We start from the raw sequence: 17,853 nt of genomic DNA, 5'->3' as shown, positions 1-17,853 counted from the left end.
CAGCCAACACTAAGTCTATGATTGGTTCTTTGTGTCCAAGTTACTTTGTTTATGCTCCTTCGCAGGCTGAAAACCTTAACTCTGGATTTACTTCGCTAAACATTGACTTCGCGTCTGGAAGTTTCTGGGCGAACAAGATTAGCTACGTTCTGAGGACTTCGTCTCCTAACAACTGTTTCCATCTGGATTTAGACCAAGCTGGCAGTTTCCTGCTTCCTCCGTTTCCTGTACCAAGGCATGAGCGTACCCTGTCCACCCTCCAATGCAAGTATCTGCACATTAAACTCTCCTGAAATCACGAAGCTCACTCAAACGGCACCAAAGAAATCATCTGAACCATTTCTGTTTCGACAACCTGGACTCTGAATCCCTCTACCCCTGGCGACCTGACTGCACTCACTTAGTAAGCAGTTTACTTGACTATCAGAACTACTTGTCGTTTACACTGTCTCTATTAGTTCCCTGTTTTCACCCGTTCTCTTCCCCTCTTTCCGTATAGTTGAAGATTCTTCAGTTCACGTTTCCTGATTAGAGTTGGCACAATAAAAACATCATTTTACTTAATCTATCTCTCCGGAGTGTTCTTCTGTATGTGGGTTGGCTCTATTACGAAAATAATGACAAAATTCAATACTAAGCGTTTGATTTAGCGCGATAAACTGCGCTCCCATGGGACTCTACAGCAGAGGAAACATGTTTGCTGGAGGACTGAATCATGCTTCCCTGTCTGGACATCCTGCCTGGGTTTGGTAGAGGGGGGGCAGTGGTGTGGGACTGTTATTCAGGAGTTTAACTTGGTCCCTTAGTTCCAGTGAAAGGAACTTCTTAATTCTTCCTCTTGCCAAGACATTTTGGACAATTTTATGCTCCCACCTGTTTGGGGATTGCTCCAACATGACTACATACCAGTGCATGACGCAAGACAATAAAGGCCAGGATGAGGGAATTTAATATAGAAAAACTTGACTGGCCTGCAGATACTTCCTTACCTCAACCCAATAGAATACCTTTGTATGAATTGGAGTTGAAACTGTAAGCCATATCTTTTATTCCAACATCAGTGTCTGACCTCACTAATGACCTTCTGTAAGAATGGTAAAAAAATCTCCATAAACCCACTCCTCAACCACATGGAAAGCCTTTCAAGGAGAGTTGAAGATGAAATAGGTGGGTCAACATCATATCAAATCAACATAGTTTATTTCAAACATACAGTACTAATAAAAAAACATTTCTTAAATAGGACATTTTTTATTTCAATCTTATTCCTGTAGTTCAGTTGTTCAGGTCTCATGAATACTGTGCGTTAAGGGTTGGAATATTTTTACTGTAATCAGATTAGAACAGATGAAACTTTAATGATCTCCACTGGGAAGTTATGTGATCGGTGTGACACATCCATTCAGCATTATTGAGGACGTACGCCGCAGCAGCGCTGTCACTCTGCGGCGACGCGTTCCCCGGTCCGTTCCCTGACAGCCGGTGTTACCGGGACATCAGTCATTTCATTTGTCTCTCCAGGAGAGATCATTAAATGTCATTAATTAGTAAAGGAAAAAAAAAAACTATACTTTTCTCTGTTGCTGGCCAAACCATACATCAGCTCGCTTTGTGGGACCAGTCAGCAGACGCCTCAGGGCCGGTCAAAGGTCACGCCGCTGCAGTTGGATGCAGAGCCGGAGAGTCTCAAGCAGGCAGTGATTTGTTAAAGCCCCCCATCACATGAAGGCTCCTCTCACAGTATAGCTGCCTGACTCCCAGCAAGACGACAACGGGCTTTCAACAGGCAGAGTTATTTGTCACAAAACAAATCGCTACAAATCTGCGATACAAACACGGAACCGCACACCCACCATGTTTTAATCCCGCATTTTTCTGTCTTTTGTTTCGATAATCGGGATAAATAAATGAACGGGGAACCACGGTGTGTTTCATTCTTAATGAAGCGTGTAGTGGATGAATATTTTACACACCTGCTGTGTGTCTGTAGTGGGTTTTGACTTGGGACCCAGTCCCAGTATGGGAAGTATGAATGTTGGATTAAACTTTCATCAAATGCTGTCACAAAAACGTTATCCTCTGCTGTCAGCCGCACATGAAGACGGAAACACTCCTTGGAGTGGGCCGAAGAAGCTGGATTTGAACCTCAGCCTTGTGTGCTGAAGGAATTATTTAGGCTGCCCTGGACTCATGTCTGAAGGTATATAGGTTATGTAGTGTGGGTTTATGGATATGGATGGGATCAGCTCGGGTCAATCCTCTGCACCTCTGAAGTCCACCTGCTGTCTTGTTATTGCCTGCAGGTTCCTCCTCTGCCTTTCAACCCTCGGCAGACCACATCCTCTGCTGCCTGCTTGCTCTGAGTGTCAAGGCAGGCGCTTGCATGTATCTGGCAAGGAAGCCCGCAGAGACGTTTTGATGCATGGTTCACTGTGCATGTTTTAATCATTCAGTCTTCCCAGGAGGAGGCTGCTGCAGCACATTACAGAGCACACACAATTAGTGATATAATCATGATGATGATAATGAAATGTATTTAGAGCAGATCAGCGTGGTTCATTCTGTTCGGGGAGACATTAACAGGACTGGAGCCCTGGAAGAGCGTCAGAGCTTGGGTTCCTGGCGCGCTCCCTCTGGAGACCGGCTGCTCCCGGCAGGTTGCCCGGTCAGAGATAAGCAGTCATAGCAGTCGATTTAGCGCTCCTTCTGCGCCATCAACTGCTAAAGCCTCACCTGACAGGTGCGGCTCCCCCCAAACACACACATTCTGGCCTTAAGGCCGAAAGGAATGATATAGTCTACATTTTTTCTCTTATGCACTTTTCCAGCCTTTATTCCTACCCCTCCAACCTTTCCGCATTTTGTCACATTACAACCACAACCTCGGTTTGCTGTGCATTAGTATTCAGCCCCCAGGGTCAATACTTTTGGGAAGCACCTTTCATTGCAATTACAAATGCAGGTCTTTTGTGTCTCATCAGGATTTGCACATCTAGAAAGTTTTTTGTAGATTCCTCTTTGCAAAATAAAACAAGCTCAGTTAGACTGGATGGAGAGTGTCTGTGTAGGTGGACCTCCGCCAGTCTCATGTCCTTCCTAGCGTCTAACAAGATTTCTTCTGACGTTCAGCTTCATCTGTCTGCCCATCAACTTGGACCAGCTTTACTGTCCATGCAGAAGAAAATCCTTCCCTGGTGTCTGGGGACATTGTGTCAGGGTGATGTGCAATGTTAGCTTTCTGTCAAAGATGCCATTTTACATGGAGGCCGAAAAGTAAAATTTTAGTCTCATCTAACCACAGCACACTCAAGCTTATCCACAGCATGATGCTGCCACCACCATGTGCCACTGTGGGGATGGTGTGTTCCCTGCTCCTCTGCTGCTCTCCGTTTTCTCTGCAGGAGCAAATTAGGAAATCTGCCTTCTTCCCCTCATGCTCTCTGAAAGTCTTTAGCAGACCATCTTCTAAGACTTGTTGGGCCTTTTATGCCAGAAACGCAACAGCAAATCCCCTTCTCAATGAAAAACCATTGATATCGCTTCAGTAACATCAGTGGGAAAACATGGAGGTGGCCTTTTACTTAGCTCCCCTCAGGGATGTTCAGTCTTGTGTAAAAGGTCAAGGTGACAGAGTGCCAAGATCAGAACAGGTGCTTCAGTGCAGGAATAATAGTATATACACTGTTTTAAAGCCCAGAACAGAAAACCAGTAATTACTACTGAAACATATTAAAAAAGCTGCTAAAAGTACATCACAGCTTTTTAAAATACCCTGCTGACAAAACAATATTCACCACAAAGTTGCTGTGCATACACTGTAACCGACTGCTTTGACACAATGTTTGGTTGACTATAATATTCCAGGTACCATGCATTAAAACTCTGCTTGATTAGCAGCATATTTGGCCAGCTGGATAGACTTTCACTGCCTTTTCTGCCCACACCTGATGTAGATCATAGTGACCAGGAAGCTGAATCTCAGGGAAGGTGGCAGGGACATAGTGATGATGGAAAAGATTGCATCATTACAAAATTATATGATAGCGCAATTTTAATTTTTCTTAATTGTAGTCAAAGGTAGCGTTACTATAAACATAATATTATTCATGTAAAAGTAAGAAGAGCAGTGCATTAAAACTACTCGTACAAGTACATTGGTTTTAAAAAGTTACTCAAGGAAATGTAACTAGTTACAACACACTGTGTATGTGTATAGAGTTAAGGCCAAGCCCCAATCAGAGCATCACCAAAGGAAACATAATAACTGAATGACTCCAGAATGAAATCCAGGGCTTCTATTTATTCCGAGGGATAATGGCTGAATTATTCATCCTGTGTGATGATTAATTAAAAGAGGCCTGAGGTCCTGTGGCAGGTACAGGCTGCTGAGACGCACACTGACACTCCCCTGTGATGTGCTGGATGTCTCTCCCTTCATCCAACCTCCTCCTGCAGTCTTTTTCCACGTCTTCAGAGAGGGTACCCACACACGTGTTACATGTCTTAACACCCAACATTTTAACCTAACTCATAAATACACAGGGTGTAAGACCAGGGCTTGGTTATCATGTTGAAGCACTCTCTGAGATTCACTTAAGGTGCTTATTGTCCCATCTTATTTCTTTTTATGTAATTATTGTCAATGAACATTTATAACAAGAAACAACAATATACCGAATAACAAAAGAATCAAAGAACAAACGTTTTAACATGAAAAAAGATGGGGGCAGAAGAAAACTTGTGGACTCCTGCCCCTTTTACTTTTTGCTTTAATCAGTCAATCCAACTTTATATATAGAGCACTTTTCATACAGTCAGGTGTTACACTGAGAGCTTTACAGAGGTTATAACGGAAATAAAGACATTTAACTGCTAAAGACACACAATGAAATAATCAAAATGATCAAATCAAGTAAACAGACATTTATTGGTAATAAAACAATTACGAAATAAAAGTGAGAGAAATCAATCAATTACAGAGAATCAGGAACTGTTGAAATGCAACCATATAGATTGTTAAGGAGACACTGGAGAAATACCTAGTTTGCTGGCCAATTTAAACACAGTGACATTCGGCCAGGTCTAAAGTGGGTACTGGTTCTTTTAGGGGTGTGGGTAGGTGCCAACTGGGATGGACTGGCGACCTGTCCTGGGGTTACCCCGCCACTCACCCAACAACCGCTGGAGATAGGCACAGGCCCCCCAGAGACCCTGCAAGGATTAACGGGTAGAATGGGGATTTAACTGACTTTGAATGTGCCACGGTCATTGATGACAGACGGACTGGTTTTCAGAGAATTTCAGTAACTGCTGATCTGCTTGGCATTTCACCAACAACCATTTCTCAGGTTCAAAGAGAATGGTTGAAACAAGACAAAATATCCAGTGAGCAGCTTTTGGGCGTACAAAAAACTCTGTGGAGAACCATTATAAGAAACACAACATAATAAATAAACACTTTCTAACCAAGGTACCATCTCTGAATGCACCTTAAAGCAAATGGGTCCGATCCGATTACTCTTGATTTCAGCTGCGACATTCAGATTGTAGGGGCAGAATTTGGCCTAAACAAGATAAAGCATGGATCCATCCTGCCTTCATCTTTTATGAAATCCACACAATATTCTCAGAATTAAAAAATATATCAGATTTCTAAACAAACACAGGACCCACTGGTTTTGGTTGAATATTTGATCAAAAATATTTGTAGTGAAATTTTATATAGAAAATGAGGAGCAACCATCACATATTCTACAGGGAAACAAATATTTAGAGGTCATTTAGTTAGAATCAAAACACTGTCTTAAGTTATTTAACAGATTAAGAAAGAGACAACATATCTCTGTGAAAATGTTTGCTTGATGGTCTCTGTGCTTTGAAATTGTTCATTTATGATGGCGTAGACATATTTAGCAATTTGCTTTGGAGTACTTTCTATGTAGAATGGAAAAACTAAGAGTACCCAAAGGTAATTGTAGCAATACCTTTGCTAGAACTACTTTCTATTGAAAAAAAAAAAAACAAGCAGAGAACATAAAGTTTATGGCAGTGAAATCCATCTATGACTCAGTTCAGGAAAAAAAAACAGATAGATACAAAGCATTGAGCCAGGCGTACTTTCTCTGGAAGAAAAGAGCGAACACACAGTTAATGGCTACAGTGGTTTTGTTACTTAATACAAAACCACTGATCAGGGGGTACTTTCTATTGGAAATAGAAACAAGGAGAGAACACAAAGTTAGTGGCAGAGATAATTTGGTTATTTGCTCCATTCAGGGAAAAAAGGAGTAGCCAGAAGTACTTTCCATGGGAAAGAGAAAACAGTGCGAGAACAAGGTTAACATCAACTATAATCACAAATAATGCATAAATGGAGAGTTGCAGGAGAAATATTGCAGAAAAGTGGACATCTGGAGCAAAATCACTTGGTCACATGAATGAAACATATGAATAATTTGTAATAGTTTGTAGTGATGGTAACCAGCTTGGTGGTATTTTTTAAAAGTGATCCTCTTTAATAGGGTTAATTAAAAAAATCATTTGAAGATATCCTGAGTTGTTTGAACCGGCGTTTCAGTATAGGCCTCTAGTTACTGGAGAAAGTTAGTTATTTAATAAGCCTGGGCTTTCTCCCAGTTTGCTGTTGTCTTCTTTATGAGATGCAGTGTTGCAGCTGCATGCATCAGTGTCATTGCCTGTAATTTAAGATTTAAAACATTTAGCTTTAATTTTGAATAGAAAAAGAAGCTTATAAAATTCAGTGTAACAGAAATCTTTTCCCATATTCCCAAAACCTTTTAACTGCGTTTGCTTTTGTTTTCTTTATTTAATGACCACTGTTCATTGTTTGTCTTGTTAGAACCAGCAGCTGGTTGCTGCAGCACTCAGGTAGGCAGCGGCTGTTGCATCCTCTGACCCGGTGTTGGGCAGCTGGCAATGGGAGGACATGCCCTGTGGCAGTGCCAGGGGAAGGGCAGAAGGGCTCGCTCCAACCGCTGCTCAGGCCCCTTTAATGGACCAGAGCTGGGGCGCCCATATGGCACCAAGGGGCTCTGGAGGTTGGCACATGTAGCCACCAGGCAGTCTGCCGTTAGATATTGAACAGGACAAGGCCAGACCTGCACGATCACCCCATGACCACCAAGCATTATGGATTGGCTTGCTGATGGGGATGGAGACACAGCTGCTCTGGTTAATTCAGGCAAAAATAATGTTTGTGTTTTTTATTCTCACTTAAAATGTATATTTCTGCATATTTACACATTTCCAGTAAAACCCCAAACCAGTAAGGTGACCCCTCATAATAAAGTTTATCTACACTGACATGCCAGACGTTTTTTATACCTAATAAACTAAGATGAAATTTTAAATTTAAGTTGGATTTGATGAAAAATTCGATTTACCAGGAAATTTGAAGAATTCCTACAATAATACCACCTTATTTTATGGCTTCACAAAATAAAACAAACTATAAAAACACTAGTACTTAAAATTAGAAGGTTTTAAAAGCACCCCTGAGTTCCTGCATGATTTTGTAACTAACTTAGAGCAGAAATATTTATGTAACTGTCTTTGGTTGGTCAAAGTCCAAAAGACAAAAGAATCCAATAGGAATGAGCAGGATTAAGCTGGGACAACATCCAACACATTAGGAGCAGTTTTAACATAGTTGTCCCCAAACCTATTGTATTTTGTGATCCACTGCTGCATCATTACTGCTGCAAAATGCCTCGCTGGGCCTTCTTCCTTCCTCTGAAAATATTTTCCTGACTCACCAACAGATCCTAAACAGGTTGCTTCGCATGTCTAACGTTTGGTCATTAAATGGATAATAAGTTGCAGGGCTGCTGGGGAAATGTGGAATAAAGACAGAGGATCTGCCCTCTGCTGCTTTAATTGCAGCAAAACAAATCCCAGATATGAACCAGAAATACTTAATTTAACAGCTGAACATTCTGGCTTCTTAAAACAAACCTCCAACAAATTCATTGACATTGTTGTAACCAATGGTACCTTTTTTTCTAAACAATCAGAGAAAATAAACCTGCACTAGTCTAAATAGGAAAATGTTTGTGCCGTTAAACAGTAGTTGCAGCTCGCCGAGTGACTGCAAATATGGCACCAAAAAGAGGAGCTTTCAGCTGAAACAGTGGAGAGGTTTCTAATACTCCAACACATGATAGGTTTGAAAATCTAAAAATTTTGTCGCAATACAACCTCAGTGTACTTAAAGCCTATTTATTTAGCACCGTCCACAGATAAAAATCCCAGTGTGTCACCAAAAAACAAAATACACAAATCTATAAGTACATTGAAAAACCATTTCGAATTAAACAGAATATAGATAAAAGTAAAATGTTATGAAAAAACTAACTAAAAGCATTTCTGAATTAAAAGTCTTACCAAATGTAATAGTAATTTAGTGCATCTTTGTTATTGGCCATTCTAACGTTGATCTAAACCACCACGATGTTTAGGTTTGTTACTCTGGTAGAAGGGAACCTCCACCCCAGTATCGAGCTTCAGGCAACCTATAACAGATTTTTGGTCCTTTATTTAGCTCCATCCATATTACCATCAACCCTGAGCTTCCAGGTCCCTGCTGAGGAAAAGCATCCCCATAGCATGATGCTGCCACTGCCATGTTTCCCCATGATGATGATAATTTTAAGTCTGACATATGGTTGGCATGTAGGCCAAAAAGTTTACATTTGGGGGGATCTGACCAGAGCACCTCTTACATGTGTTTGCTGTGTCACCAACATTGATTGTAGCAAACTGAAATTAACTTGCACACAGGTGTACTCTGTTGCATTGGTTTCATTTAGGGGTGTCAGAGCAAGGAGGGGTAAAAATGCATTTCTTTCACTTTGTGTTAGTTTATGATATAAAATCCCAATAAAATACATTGAGGTTTGTTTTTGTAATGTGACAGAATATGAAAACAGTTCATGGGTGTTAAAACTGCAAAGTTTTTCTTCTGCTCCTTCATTTATAAAAACTCAGAGGAAGAATATTTTTTCTTTCTAAGAAGTTAACAAAACTCTAGATCACAACATGCCAGCAACTTTGAAAATGTCCTCGAGGCGAAGGTCAGGTAAAAATGTTTTTGCCAGGATATTTTCATTACCCTGACTACAGAAGTTGGCCTGAATGAGCTGTTTGTTGGAAATGAGGTGGAAAGGGGGGGAAAGCAGAGTATCCCACCAGCTCAGTCTGGCACCGGACCGACTTAGCTCTCAGCTGCGCCGGTCCAGAGGAACCAGAGCCTCATGGATAGTTTAGGGCTGCCGGTTTTAACAAATGTGCTCAGACAGGATGTACCAAGATAATGCTTGGGACAGCTCAGTGCTGACTGTACCACACAAGCTGATGCAAATGGAGCTAAAATTACCTCTTCAGAATGACACTGGCAATTTGTACTGCAGACCTAAAAAAGAAACAGCCAGGGTAATTAGAGTCAGCGGAAAACTACTGTTTGACGTTACCCTGCCCTGGTTTTTCAGATAATACACCATTAAAAAGTGAGGCCAGACTTTTAAAACAGGTCACTCTCACTAACCCTCCCTCCCATCTCCATTTTCTTCCTCCTTTCTCCTCCTTCTGCTCCTTCCACCATCCACCTCGCTAGATCTGGAACAAAAGCTACCTTCGCATCCCCTCCCCATCTCCTGCCTTTTCTATTTTATCGGTGACAGCTGCTGCCAAACTGACTCGCAGAGCGAGAGAAATGATGTGTCAGTGGAAGGTCCTTTAGCCTGTGCTGCTAATCTGTCACACGGTGCTTGTTGTTTACAGTTCCTTCCCACTCACCGACCGACCAGCCAACCGGCAATGTTCACCGTGCGGTAATGGCGACAGATGCTGACCCGCAGAAGTGTGAATCTTGCCGATTTCTCCCCGCTGTCAACCTGTAAATTACTGCGATCTGGAGTAATTAGACCCGATAAAACCCTTCCAAGCTCCACCCGTTCCACCCCCCTACTTGTCCCCCCTTTTATGAACACGTACACAGAATTGGCCTATCACTGACCTGGGTGTGTGCCACTTGGAAACAGAGGACTCCAGACCTGTTCAGTGCATCTACTTTGGCACTTTTTACTTTTAGGATGACTTTTATGCAGACGAAGGGAAAACAAACATGTTAGATTTGACCATTAATTTACAAGAACCACTGTCCTTCAGCGCTCTTCAAAATGTGCTTCAGACCTTCAAGATCTAGTCAAACTAATGTTTTATTCTTGCATATGACATCCTGAGTCACCAATTTATGAATGTTTTTATGACTTCAAAATGTTATGCTCAAAACAGGTTTGTCTGAATGCATGTCAATGTCTGCCAAAGTTTTTTTTTTACATACCAGGTCTTATTTTGCTAATTTGGAATTAAGAACGCTTTTAAAAGACTCCGAGATGTTGGTTAATCTGTTAAACTAAAATGTAAACCTGTCTTTTTATGCATTCGAATTATTATATGTTTGAAAACCTTACATTTGAAAACCACCTTAGTTATGATACTGTTATTATGGCTAGAATAACAGATTATTAACATTTTGGTTTCTGCAGATCTAACAAAATGTTTGAATCAATCAATATTATTAGTTGTCTCTCACATTGTTCCAATTCCTCCCCTGATTGGCTGATAAACTCACATGACAACTCTTTCCCCAGGGTTCCAGCTCCCAATGAGCTGCTCAAGTTTTGAGAGTAGGAACTAGAGAAAGAACCAGAGAACCCTTTAAGAATCCTTGCCCAACTAAGTTGGAACAGCCTGATCACCCAGTCAAGATTTGGTTGGGATAAATGCATTGGGTTTGCCCAGGCTTTGCCTTGTCGTACACCCATTTCCTATATCCATTTCGTACCTGTGAACAAACCATTTGTTTCCATGTACTTAAACTATGATGTATCAGTTTTTGTTGTTGTTGTAAGCTTTCCTAGGAGCTATGAAGATAAATGGTCAGATAAATACAAAATATTAATCTGATGGATACGAATTGACGCATGATCAGTACAAAATGACCTGTGGTATACCGCACCATTTCCTACCTATAAAAGTAGAGAAAAACCTAAACTACAAAAGGTACAAAATAGTGAAAGAGCAAAATAACGAACACTGCTGATCATCACAAGCTTTGCTATGTTCACCTTGGACATCAACCAGGGTCGTGTGCACAACTAATCAACTTCAAGAGTGCTTTTTCTTCATATCCAAGCTGGTTCAGAATCCACAAAGTGGGTCCACCAGGTAATTCAAGGAACCAAGACAGAACTGACAGCTGCCAAGATCAGACTGGTCAGGCAGAACCGCTGTGGGAACAGAAAAGTCATTTATATATATATATATATATATATATATATATATATATATATATATAAGTAGGCTGAGAGAGACAGAGGCAACGCAACCCCAGAGCAGAAACGCAAGTTGCATCTGACCCAAAGTAAGGTGCTCCTTTCCAGTTCTATCCATGGCAATTCTGGTGTTGACATTAGATGGATCAAAGGTGATTCAGAAACTTTAAATTCTCCCTCCCTTTTTTCCTTTCCCATTTCAGATCAACGCAGACACTTATAAACCAGAATTAGACTCCAAAGCCCCTTTCTTTAAACTCTCGAGAGACACATATACAACTAATAAGTCTCGCATTATGAACATCTTAGTTATTTTAGTAATACAATCTGTTCTTGATTACATTAATAATCACTTCCAGTTAGGTTTGCTTTTAATCTTCCAATTTAATTGAAATCTAATTATTTTAGTGCCCATTCTAGATACATTTTTATCTGAGAAATACGCAGAAATCTTGATGTTTCTCATAGAGATTGTTCAATGAGAAGAAAATAATTCATCCTTCAAACTGATTTTTAATATATTATGAGAAGAATTCTAAAGCGGATTTATTTATATACATATAGCTGGCCATCTCGCCCAGTATATCTTGTTTTTATTTGTTCCCCCTGACACCGCTTGACTTTGAGGATTGATGTTGGCAGCAGCACTGAAACTCCAGAGGTGAGTCTTGGACTAATCTTGCCGTTCGTCCTCTACTTATCCTCGCAGAGGTTTTTGCAGGGACAGCAGGGTTTTTCAGAGATGTCAGCATCGGGGCTACCTCGTCTTGCCCTCGCATCCGTGTTCAGCCCACGATCGCCATGGTGGCCACCGCTGCCGAGCATGCTCTTAAAGGCGGGGCCTCTGCCCCTTTCGGTAACCCGGTCAATAGGAAAGGTCACACAGCCAGGTCTTGTCATCCTCTTCCTCCACCACCTCCTCCTCCTCCTTCAGCCCTTGGTGCCCACTTCCTGAGCGTCAGAGCCAATCACTTCCCACCCCTCACCATCTTTGCCGCCAATGCCGAGAGGCAATCTGTCACCAGGACACTGGGAGATGCCACCCCGCCGTCCGCCTTCCGTACACTGCCGTAATAGCTTCTGGCAGCCCTAGGATAAGTAACCGACGAAAAAGGAGAGTGGGATGAACAGGGTGAGAGGACGGATGACCGGAGAGCAGAGGGCTGCATCTCCCTCCATCCCCACCCACTCCTTTTTGCCTCACCCCACTTTGGCCCGGTCGCTTTGCACGATACTTCAGTGAATAAATGAGTCGTTTTAATCCGACTGACAAGCTGGCATTGCCCAGCCCTGCCCTCCATCTGTACTGGTCGGCCAGCGCAGCAGCAGGCCCCAGGCAGCCCGATGTGCCAATCCAACACGCAGCTTATCCTGGCTGTAGCTTCAGGGACAGAAGGGTTAGAGCTCCATGCGGCAGCTACCTTCCCCATCAAAAGAGCTATTTATATAAGAAAGGGGATTAGCTAGTGGAGACTTTGATGCACTGGAAAAATGCAGATTTCTTGTCATCTTGCTCTGGAGCATGATTTTAGCACTCATTTTTCAAACAAATTCTTGCTTTTATGTGTCATAAAACAATGCAATTAGGCAGATTAAATTGTTTTTTACACTTTTAAAACAACGAATGGGCTGTGCAAAGTAATGACACTGATTTTTATGTTACTTGATAACCACAAATTACAGTGTATTTCTCTTATAAGCTAACACAAAGTAGAACATAATTGTAAAGTAGAAGGAAAAGTTACATGGTTTTGAAAATTTTTTAAGGAAAATTAAAAAAGTGTGAAATGCATTTGTATTTATCCCCATTTACTCTGATCACCATAAATAAAATCCAGTGCTACTGACTGCCATTGGCGACAAGCCAGGATGGGGTCAGATAAGACCAAAATCATACTTTCTGGCCTACGTGTGAATGTTTTGTAGTTCTGTGTGAGATAGTAAAAAAAGCAGTGCACATGCCTGTGAATACACCATCCCCATTGAGAAATGTGGTGGCAGCATCATGCTGTGGGGACAGAGAAGCTTGTCAGAGTTGATAGGAAGATGGGTGGAGCAAAATACAGGGCAATAAAACCTGGAATAAAACCTTTTAGAGGCTGCAGGCTGAGACTGGGGTGGATGTTCTCCTTCCAGCAGGACAACCACCCTAAACATACAGCCAGAGCTACAATAGAAGGGTTTAGGTCTATGGTTCTCAAATTGTGATGCAAATACCACTGGAAGTACTTGGGCTCCTCTTTGTGGTAGCGAGAAAATAAATGGTTATCTCTGTTTATCAATAACATCGTCTATGTGCAAGTAATAAATAATCGGCCAGAGTAGATAGAATTCAAAAAAACAAATTTTGATGAAATAATTTTGTTTAATTAATTTTTGTCAGTTTTGATCAAAAACCCCAGATTTCCCAACTGTTTAACTGTTCCTTTGCATTCCAACTTCAGCAACCACTAGACTGACATCCAAAAATGTCAGTCTAGTGGTTGCTCAGAAAACTTCAAATGTACTCCAGTGATTCCTGGTGTAAAATGTCAGGACTGATTTAGATCACTGTATATCCATGTGCTAGAATGACCTAGTCAAAGTCTAGATCTAAATCCAACTGAGAATTTGTGCAAGACTTGGAAAATAATCTTCACAGACCTTCCACAGACCTGCAACTGCAATTGCAGCTAAATGTGGATCTAGAAAGTACACAGGGAAATGGGTAAAAGTGGCACACTTTTTTGATTTTTATTTGGAAAATGTTTGAGAAAATGTATCCTTTCCCTTTCACCTTACAATTATATTCTACTTTGTGTTGTTCTATCACATACAACCCTACAATAAAATACACAGAACTTCATTGCTGTAACCCTGTATTTAATGTTTATTGCTCAGGTTATTCAATGGCCTTTAATAATTCAGTGAATGCAAAAATGAAAGTGAAACTACCACCAAGCCGATTCTTTTGCCCTGTCATCCTTTGGCACAGAGCAAAGACTAATGCACCATTGCTCAGTCGGTCCACGTTCCCAAGTGAAAAAACCCAGAGGGAGCTAAAAAACACTTGGCCACAGGAGGTGCTAAACCCTCTGCTCCATTTCCTTTCTCCACAAGCTCCTCTACACTCCCTCACTTTGGCCATGTGTCCCCTCCAAGTCGTCTGGGAAGGGGACCTGGTAACATTTGAGTGCCCAATTAAGCGCAGGGGCTTGGTCCGTGGCCCCCCTCGGGGTCCCATTCAGGCACGTCAGCGATGAACCACGCACACACTCGTATGAATCCTCACCCCTCCCACCCTGTCGTTCTTTTTCATGCTTACTTCCCCCGTCTGTTCGGCCTCTTTTCCACACAAACACCCTCCCTCTCCGGTTAAAGATCCCCCGCAGATCTGATTGCAGCTTATCTTTGGAACAGGAGGTTATGGCTGTTTGATCCATGGCAGCCAGACCCATTGCCAGTTCTGCACCCGGGCCCTGGAAGCTGCGCATTAACTGGGGAGGTTCTCCCGCTGTGGTGCCGAGGATCCAAAGGCTCAATGTTTTGCTGCTTGTTTGATGAAAGATTAAGCACTGTTTTCTCAAATTAGCCTGGAAAACATGAAGTGTAGAGATAAAAGAAGATATTCTTTATCCACAAGGTCAACAAGGCACTTATTATCACCATGATTGAATAATTACAGAACTTAAAAATAAAGCTAGAGCTCCAAGTTAGCAAAGAGGCGCCTTTTTGAAGTGTTAAAGCACTGCTTATTCCCTAAACCGGAGTGAAAGAGCATTGCTGGATAATTTAGGTTACAGGCTCGGCAGTGACAGCTGGGCAGCATTGAGAGCCAACCAAATCGACATAAATCACTGCCTCTTTTTTTCAATAAGTAGGTTAATATCTCGGAATGGTGTTTAATGTTTAATTCAAAGCGGAGACAGAGACGGTGTAAAGGGACGGCAAGTGTTTTTCCAACACAGGCGGGAGGTGGAGGGTTGGGCAGAGTTTGGCACGTCCCTTCGGTCTTCTCGGAGCACACCGGCCCACACCAGCAGTCTTCATATTAAACAAGTGCTTTGTAAGTGTGCCGCCATAACAATTCGTCACAAATAAATACTTAAGTGCAAGAGCTTAGTGCCCTGCTGCCTTTACACTTATCCCTTTTTTCCTTCCTGTCACCTGATTGTCCTCTGCTGCCTCTCTTTCTCTTTTGTGGCTGAATGCTGCAGTGCCCTTCAACTCAGTAATGCCCTTTAGCCCAGATGCCATGATTCCCTGCTTGGTGTCTTATATCCTCTGCCCTCACCTGAGACCTTATCCCAACAGGACCCCAGAGTTCCCAAGTTCAACAGTCTTACTCTTTTTCTCCTCATTGCACAAACACACCCTCAAGTTCAAAACACCCGCCACTCCTAAACCAGACGCGGGGGCAAAAGTCCACCTCAGCCCGTTCTCTACGTTAGGTTTTTGGAAGGTGATCCGAGGATATTTCTTTTCCTTTTTTTAATGCTTGGTGGGCCGGCTGGCTCTGGTGCAACGCTGCGTGTGCTGGCGTGGAGGCTGCGGCTGGATCAGTTTGCTCGGAAGCTGATGAATTGCAGGCGAGATACGAAGAGGCAGCCAGCGAGGCGCTCCGGCAAGCGGCTGTCACACGCCATCACCGTCTGCTTGCGTGATGAGGGAAATCAGAGAGACAGCACTGACAACTTAATTTAACACCGGATCTGGAGGAAGCCAGAGTGCCACTGCGTTCTGGATAATTGATAACCCTGCTGGCACTTCACCACACCTTGCTCGACCTCGTGCTCGCCACTCCTCAGCTTGTCATCAACCCAAATCAATGGTCGAACTGAATGTTTAACCATTTTAAAGCATTTATTAATATATCTTTGAACTACTACAACAGTTTAACCTCCAATGCCTTCCAAATGTGTTCACACCCCTTAAACATTTTTACACTTTGTCATGTTACAACCAAGACTGAAACATATTTATTGTGATTTCATGTATTGGACCATGCTGCATGCTGGCACAGTTGGTGGCCCTGTTGCCTTGCAGCAAGACAGTCATGGGTTTGAATCCCAACCTGTTGTCTTTCTGCATGGAGTTTGCTTGTTCTCCAACTGCATGCATGGGTTCTCTCCAGGTACTCTGGTTTCGTCCCACAGTCTTAAAAACATGACTGTTTGGTTAATTGGTCTCCATAAATCCTAGGTATGAGAGTGTGTGTTCATAGATGTTTGTCCTTTGTGTCTCTGTGTTGCACTGTGATGGACTGGTTACCTGTCCAGGGTGTACCCTGCCTCTCGTCCACTGACCGCTGGTGACCACCCCACATTCTCTTTGAGACCCTGCAAGGACAAGCGGGTACAATGGATGGATGGATGTATTGGACCAACATAAAGTGATGCGTTTTTTGCAGCCTCTAACAGATTTTCTTCCATGATTGTGCTGTATTTCCCTTCAACTCTGACCAGCCTCCCTGTCCCTATCCCCACAGCATGATGCTGCCACCACCATAGCTCACAGTGGGGATGTTGTGTTCAGGGTAATGATCTGATTTTGAGCTTTTCAAATAATTTGAGGTGTGTCTCAAAGACCTGCATGATAAACCACCTTCCTGTATCTCTACAATGTTAAAGCCACATACTCTAAGCCTTCGGAGCCTCGATCCAAAATCTGCTTGTAGGTTCAAGGACCAGATCTAAAACTTGATTTTTGAGAGACTAATTTAAAAAGCAGTTGAAGAGATTCTTATTCAACGTGCTTTTGCTTTAGATCATTTCAATATTATGGTATTTTTTATTTTGATCATTTGAATTGCTCTTTGTCTTTTTAATTTATGTTTTCAGATTTCAGATTTTACTTGCTCTTTTTTCGTTTTACTTCACAGTTTTAAGTACTACTTTATCTTGGTCTAACACATTACATATATACCAAAATACTTTGACAGCTGGGATTGTCATGTGACACAACGTGAAAAATGTTCAACCGTTATTATCATGTTTCAAAGGCACTTTGTATGAAAGTATAAAATAAATCACAAGACAAATTTGCGACTCTTTTCTGTCCTTTGAAGACTTGGTTACCATCAAACAGAAGTTTATGTTGAAGAATCGCTGCATTCCTCCATCTTTTCTTCTTAACCAGATAACATAGTAACACCAAACCAACATAAAATCCAGGCTAAAAGACAAATTTAAATTTTGATAATATAAATTTTGACTTTGACTTACTGTTCAAAGGAACCAATCCATAATTTGTGCTGGAGAAAGCATCCCTGGAAAACGTTCTGAAATCCAACTCCCATCTCCAGCTCAGGCCTTTCATGCTTATGTTGAATGCTCCCTTTGGTAAACAATGACTGCAATTGGCCTCGGGAGCAACCGCAGTGCGGAAATGTTCTCCTTGTGCCGTGGCACTGCAGGGGGATTGTGCTGCCTGGATCCCCTTCACAGGCAGCCGAGCAAGGGGCCTGGTTGACTGGTAATGCCTATTAATTACTAATACAAACTGCTAATTAGCAGACCAA

The 17,853-nt window shown here is 42.1% G+C and overlaps 1 long non-coding RNA gene across 1 annotated transcript; it reads right to left on the bottom strand.

Annotated features, from left to right (window-relative positions):
* Nucleotides 1-4,550: 4,550 nt before the first annotated feature.
* On the bottom strand, nucleotides 4,551-17,630 carry LOC124873080. Its single transcript, XR_007039432.1, has 3 exons — nucleotides 17,558-17,630; nucleotides 16,605-16,672; nucleotides 4,551-5,211 (listed from the first exon to the last, which is right to left on the bottom strand). It is a non-coding gene; the product is annotated as an uncharacterized LOC124873080 (long non-coding RNA).
* Between the last annotated feature and the right edge of the window lie 223 nt (nucleotides 17,631-17,853).

The sequence above is a fragment of the Girardinichthys multiradiatus genome, chromosome 8 (genome assembly GCF_021462225.1).
Source record: "Girardinichthys multiradiatus isolate DD_20200921_A chromosome 8, DD_fGirMul_XY1, whole genome shotgun sequence".
In the NCBI taxonomy this organism is placed as follows: domain Eukaryota; kingdom Metazoa; phylum Chordata; class Actinopteri; order Cyprinodontiformes; family Goodeidae; genus Girardinichthys; species Girardinichthys multiradiatus.
The sequence above is the reverse complement of the archived record's forward strand: the minus strand, read 5'-3'. Positions and strand labels throughout refer to the sequence as shown.